We start from the raw sequence: 7802 nt of genomic DNA, 5'->3' as shown, positions 1-7802 counted from the left end.
CAGCTTCATCCCACTACACTGAATTAATAACACAAATGATGCTCTGTATCACAATTAGATGAGGCCTAACACATCGTCAGATTATCTTAATTGCATTCATTGAACACAATCTCACCACTGACGTTCACAGTGTCTGTTTGAAATTACTTAATACTATGTGTACTTGTTTTTGAGATTTCTCTCCAATGAAACTTATTAACAAACTGTCGGCAAAAGTATACACCCATGTTTGATGGTGACTAAAATGAACCAATCAAAAAATGTTTATTCGATGATGATGATGATGATGATGATGATGTATTTGATACTTCTATTATAGACCTTAGATTTCCAGTGTTTCTGCGATTTCTTTCAGCGTTTGTTAACGATTGTATTTTTTGTCAAATCCAGTTTTCACGAGTATAGTTTTATGTTTATATAACAAATACGCCCTTGTAAATTTTATGACAAATTTTGTTTCATAAAACTAAACCTATATTTCCGTTTAAATTTTGAAAAAGAACAGACTTATAGAAAGATCAACAAACATTATTTGTTGAGATGTTTTTCGATCATGATAGACGTTTTTCGGCAAAAGTGTTTTATCACGTTGATTTATCATCTCACTACGCCGACAGATAAAAAAATAAACAATGGCAACGTACTTTATCTTTGTGTTATCATGATGTGCGTGTTTGTAAATACGCACGCATCAATTGTTTAAAACAATGTCCAAGCAAGATTCCTGTCTCAAGAATTATCTTTAAAAAAGTGCTGGTCGCCATAAACTGACAAATAAACAGTGTCACACATGTCAAGGAACACTAAGCGAGACCTCCTTTCTGAATTTACATAAAACAATCAACTGTAAAATCTTGTCATTGGCTTCCGAACCCTGCTGAGAATTTCTCGCACATTATTTACGTAAAGACATGTCGTCATCTAGCGCTACTTTCGACTCCCTTGGAGGTGCGCCACCTACTGGGAGAAAAGTGCCGAAAAGCGACACGTTTCCGACGCGAGCCCGTAGATGTCGTTATTGTCATAATGTGTTGTAATGTGATTAAGTGTGATAAAGGAAATGGGCCATGTAATCTACGTTTGTTTTGATGTCATTTTTATGTGTGTGTCATTGTATGACATGCATTCTATTTCATTTGTTGACGTGACTAAAAGATTTATGGCTACCAGACAATGCCATACACGCCAGGATAATATACCTCTCAATTTCCGAGAATTTATATTTTATCACTTTAAGCATTATGTTCTTTATATTTTTAATGTAGCTGTATTCCATTACTCCCAGAATGCCGAAAAACAACAACATAACGAAACCGATGTGTGAATTAGAAAAAACAATATTCGTTATGGATGTAAATCATTTTCTAACTTTGTAGTCAAGGGTTTTTTATACTTGATATGTTTTAGTTCATGAAGCTATACAATGTTTGATAATTGATGCATTAGCTACTCTCGTAATAAAATAAAATAAGCAGTTTTGTTTTTTTAATTGTCAAACATATTGTCACATATATAAAACATGTAAATCGTAATCATTGAGCGATATTCACGATCTTTAACCGGCCTCTTGGCTTGGCTACAATGGCTTGTAGAAGATAGTACCAAGTTTAATAAGCTGAGGCCTTTGCTACAACGACTTGGTCGCGTGGCGCTTCGTGAAGTCTCGTGTAGTCGGTAATAGCACTTCGTCGAGTGTGTTGAAAGAAGGAACTTTGGGCGTATTACGTCGCCATCAGCATACAATTAGTTGTCATACTTACAACACCACAACACAAATCGCCCCAATTACAATGTCATTCCTGTCTCCTTTAAAGGAACTCTTCACTTGAGAGGTACAATTTTCCTCATCTCAGGGGCATTCTAAGAGGCAAAGATTAGTCAAACAGCCTCTTTGTGGTTTTAGCTCTGAGAGGAACTTCCTATTCTCATCAAATGCATTAATTTGTCCCTGAGCAAAAGAGATGTCAAATTTACATGTCCAACCGCAACCTGAGTGTTTGGTGATCAATGTTTAAACAACTTTCTGTCTATTTGATTTCAATTTACCAAACATTAAAATAAAGGATTTTCTCTATCTTTAATAAACATATCATCTCCCGTGTATCCTGATATCAGGACATTTCGTTTCTCGTTCGCGCTTCCGCCATCAATGACATTGAAAACATTCAAGCAAATCAATTGTTCCAAGCTGTTAGAGGATACACAAATGAAGGAAGATTTTAAATTGAGTTTTAGATCCAATAATTATATTTCAATACCATAATCATAAATTTTGATTTGTATTTTGATGGATACAATTATGGAAGAGAATTTATGGATGTCAACTTCTTTATTATGAGGAACACAACGTCCATTGCCGGTTACCAATCGGTGATAATTTAGTCCTGGCTTCCAGTTGTCCATAACTATCAGCACTAATTACTGTAAAGTGTTTGCTTACAATGTTTATTTGCTAATCACCTTTCAGCGCCAATTATCTGTTGGCTTCCCTTTTTTAGTTTCCACCTTTTGTGATCTTATTGCTTTTGTTGTCCTTACATGTACATATATATGCGGGGCGGTCGGGTAGCCTAGTGGTTAAAGCGTTCGCTTGTCACGCCGAAGACCCGAGTTCGATTCCCGACATGGGTACAATGTGTGAAGCCCATTTCTGGCGTCCCCCGCCGTGATATTGCTGGAATATTGCTAAAAGCGGCGTTAAACTATACTCACTCACTCACTCACATATATATGCTCTCTGCCTCACAGCATTCATTCACCTGATGAAGGAGTAGATATGTACTCCGAAACGTTGTGTTCCTCATAATAAAAAAGGTTGACATCCATAAATTCTCTCCCTTATGTGTATCACTTATAAATGCCTTGATACAAATTATGTATATATTTTTGTACATTGTGTTTGTTTTAATCATGACTATGAAATATGAATACGGAACGGTTCAGATATCTCCCACGTGTAAGACGAGACGCATTTGAGATAAAATACTTGCACTACTCTCTCCTTCGAAAGGACTGACATCAAAACCACTTACGGACGGTCTCATAATAACGACTGTGATATTTATGCACATATATATTAGTTACTTATACCACTGAAGATTCCTATCAGGACCGTTGATAGAGAAACTTCGTTTTCTGGACGGAGTTTGGAACCTCTATGTGTTTGAAAGGTTCGATGTCGGAAACCAAACCACAAAACAAACAAAACCAAACCAAACCTAATAAATCCCCCTAAAACACAAACAACAATAAAAACAACAACAAATGAACGTAATATTTATATTTTATATTTTAACTATTGATGTAACACGTATATTCGTGTCTCAATGCTGGCCAATGCTGGCCGGCGGATGTATTTTTAATTCATGCCATATTTGCCATGTTACTGTTTTTATGCGTCCAGTGACACGTTAATACAATATTTTTCTTCTTCTTTCTTCTTCGTAACTGTTAAAATTATTTTTTCCGAAAGAATCACAGAACCATATCCTAAATGTTATCACAACAAAGCACAACGGACGTTTAGGAGCAACATCAGTACCAACAAACCAGGAAAGTTTCTGAATTGACACGATCTTCATCTCATTTTGATAGTGATGCTATTGTTTAGAGTAAAAACATTTCAGGAAAAAGGGTTGTGATCTATTTACTAAAAGGATGATCCGTACTTGAACTGCCCTTGCCTGTAACAATGATTCGTTAATCCGGACAGTGCACTTGCGTTCCGGATTAACGGGGTGACACTGTACATATGTAACAGTATATAAATTCATACTACTCAAAACAGGTTAAAGGGTACCCACAATTGAAAGAATGTGTTGCAATACCCACCGGCCATAACTGTTTAACTATAGTTATATGAAAAAAAAAGGCGTTTTTAACTTCTTTTGAGACGCATGTAAAAGTGATATAAGAATTATATAAGTGAAAGTATCCATGGTAACTTGATAATTGTGAAGCGTAAAATTTAAAACATGTCTTCGATCATTGGTCAAGCGAAGCTCTTGTTTTTTATTTGAACAAACGGACTAAAAATATAACCCCCTGTTTATGACGTCTCTCCTTGTTTGTATGGTCGCCATAATGGCAGCGTACGATTTGTTTAAGGCTCGACCACCGCTGTGATGTCATGCTTGTCCACGACCCCCCGCCCCGACTGGACAAACACAACTTGATGCTGACATCTCGGGCTTGTCAATTTCATGATCGTTTCACCGACTTTAACTCCCAATTAGTTAAAGGTATTCTCCAGCACTTCACTGGAATTTTCTACCCGCAAACCAAGTTCTTTAGGTCTAATGACCGATGATAGGAACCTGTATTTATATTTCGGGAACACGACACCCATAAACAGAATCTGAGTGACAGAAATCGACAAGGAAATCGACAGGGTGTAATGTCAGCTGACCTCGTGACATTGACGCCAGGGAGTCATGTGCATGTCTCGTTCGCGCGCGTATCAATATACCACGTGCTGTGACATCTTTGAGCAAACAGAGCCGACCAATCACAACCGACCTTCACGATACGCAAGGGCGGCCATTTTAAAATGGCACCCCAGGTGCACTGTGGCTTGTATTGTTGATGCCCCCTCTATTCGTGTCGGGTACGACCTTGTCGCAAATGCACGAGAGGGGTGTTATTTTACCGAGTTAGAGATGGAAGATAGCCCCATTTAAATAAAATATAATCATATCAGCTGTTAATTTCCTCCGCGTTGACGCTCTCAACAGATTGGCGATCTGTACAAGACTGAAGTAGAGATTTGTGCGTTGGTCCGGCAACCCGGTTGCTCCTGGTGTATGGAAATGTGGGATAGTTTTGTGGGTGTGTTGTTATTTCATTTATTTCAAGATAACCTTTTTCTATATGATTCTAAACAAGTTACATAATCATAATAAAGCAAGTCGTGAATTGAAATTCAGTACTGTGTAAATGTATGGCGTTTTCCATATTTTTCTATGACAAGTGCCTGTATGAATCACCGTTACCAAGCAACGCTTTTGTCCCCAAGGCTTTACAGTTTCGTTATAAATAATAAAATACCAATTCTTGTGTCACTAGAGAGTGAAAAATGTTTACAAATGTTGAAAACCTGGAGTTCTTTTTTTAATTCGAGTCAGATATAGTAACTAACATTTAAAATATATGAGACAAAATCCTTTCCATATTCATAAGAAATCGATTCCATTGTACGATTCCAACTGTATCATGAGCATGCGATGATGAATCACTATGAAATAAGGAAGAGAATGTATGGATGTCAACTTCTTTATAATGAGGAACACAACGTTTCCAAGTACTTGCTTACTTCTTCATCAGGTGGAGGAGAAAGCATATAATCACAAACGGATTCGTCATAATAGAGAAGTTGACATCCATATATTCTATTCCTTATGTGTATCACTTCTAAATGCCTTTCAAAGATCACTCTCAAATAATAATGACACAAGGTGTTCGCGAAAAGGTGGCATATCCTGCCCGACCGGTGAAATCCCGCCACAAGCATTTAACAAAATCATGATTTCTACTCCTCCTTTAGATATATCAAGTAGTATTGAAGCTGCGGTCATTATGATATATGTTCCAGAAACGGCTACAAGTGGTGCACCATTACATAAGTACATATGTACATCGGTGCTCCTTGAAGATCCGGGGTAGGATAGGTCTTCAGCAACCCATGCTTGACGAAAAGGCGACTATGCTTGTCATAAGACTTAGTTGTTGCATGTCATCGTATCTCAATACCGTGGGTCGATGCTCATCATATCAAACACTGGATTGTCTGGTCCAGACTCGATTATTTACAGACCGTCGTCATATAGCTGGAAAACTGCTGAGTGCGGCGTTAAACAACAAACAAACAAACAACAAACAAACATCGAGGCTCATGATGTTTATTTATTTACATACTACAGTCAAATAGCTGTAACGTTGCTGAGTGCGGCGTCAACAACAAAGAAACAACAAACATTTCGACGCGAACCAACGCCAGCATAAGTTGTAACCAAACCTTCCACTCACGAATGCTAACGCACTTCAGTAAGTTACTTTAATAAGATTTATCTTGTGAAGGCTTGCGTCATCGATTCGGTAAACCAGTCCGATAAACTTGGCACCACGATCCGATAAATATGCAAATGAAGTCATTTAGCAGGAAGAACATAGATGTGGTGTTTATTTACTCAACAACTATTTCATAATGATCCCTGAATGTTGAGATACCGACACCTTATGTGTGAGTGCTTATGTAAAAATAATAAAATATAATCTCTGTTTGGACCTAAGAACTTATGGTTGGAACCGTGCCTCGTCTTTAAATCAAAATTTCAGATCTTGGCTACCGACAGACCAAATGAAATATCTAATGATCATATCACTGATGAAGATATGTTTAAGCGAAAACTCTGTGATAAATAATGTTCACTGTTGCCCCTTGTATAGCTAGCAGTCCCTGTCTTTACTCTGTGTATTATAGACCAAAGTGTATAAACACATGGTATTTGTATTATTTTAGCACTATTAGTGATTTTTGTTATTATTGACCGTTTAACGGTAACTGGTGTCTCATAGGCCCTAGCTGGCCGGGCGTCGTATAACAATGTGATATTTTTTGTGATGTATTTTTTTATTTAAAATATATACACGCTAGACACCTATATAAAATATTTTTCTCTTTCTCTCTGTGTATACAAGCATGCCCTTCTAGATCAAAAAGGAAGCGATTCACTCAGGATTTGTATTGTGACCATAGTAAATAGCAATATGTCTTAAACTTCCATTATTTCAGGAATGACTTTATATGATAAAGAGATGATATATAATATCGTATATACGGAATATAAACCATGTATTATACGAGCCTTTGACGAACATCATATAATTTATATTTCTGTTATATGAAGTCACACACGGGGCTTATGATCACTCAGCCTTCAACTAAAGATAGACAGAAGGTATATATAACAAAACAGACACCAATCACAGAATTCTAATAGCAAGTGTCAGTTGTTTTGAGGCGGTCCCTTGTGTTTGTGTAAGACAAACGACATTCGTAAAAGGAATCAAGCATTTAATAGAGGAATATTTGTTAGAGAATATATTGTATTTTCAATCAATGCTTCAAAACATATTGTCTCTTCTATGAAGAGGGTCCAAAACCAGAGATGGATTTTCCCAGTATCCAAGGATACACCAGTTTGTGAAATCTTGTGAATTATTATTAACACCACTATGAACTGTATTTCAGGTATATTGTCACGTGTCAGGGTGATGCGGATGCAGATCAGAATGTGGTGCAGGTCGTTGATGTTACCAATTTGATCAGGGTATGTGCTGGCAAACGCAACGACAGAGGGGCGTATTGTTCGAAATTCGGTAATAACAAAAATGTTGGTCGTCGATCCAAAGGTAAATCTGTTGAATTGCTATATAGCAGAGTATGCTATGTCAGACTTCATCCTATCCTTAGCTCACCGTACTTTCATGAAGATTCTGATAGGGATCACCACGTCTAATAGCTTTGTTACCTTAAAACTCAGTTTCACATATTCAGAAATCATCACCCACATTAACCGTATTGCAGTGAGGGTAATTTCGTTTTGAATGAATTTTGTCATTCGTTTTCTATTTTTCGTTTCAATTAATTTGACTTCAATGGGGTTTCGATGGTATGGCTTTCTGTATATGCTTCAACCTGAACTCGTTAGCCAAGACGACAGGTTGTTTGCTATATTAATAACACACATTGTCATCAATTCGTACTATCATCATTTTCCCATGCAACCACCGACGTCTAATTA

Source organism: Haliotis cracherodii, unplaced genomic scaffold, assembly GCF_022045235.1.
Source record: "Haliotis cracherodii isolate W230 unplaced genomic scaffold, xgHalCrac1.p SCAF_7, whole genome shotgun sequence".
Taxonomy (NCBI): Eukaryota; Metazoa; Mollusca; class Gastropoda; order Lepetellida; family Haliotidae; genus Haliotis; species Haliotis cracherodii.
This window is presented reverse-complemented; position numbering follows the sequence as displayed.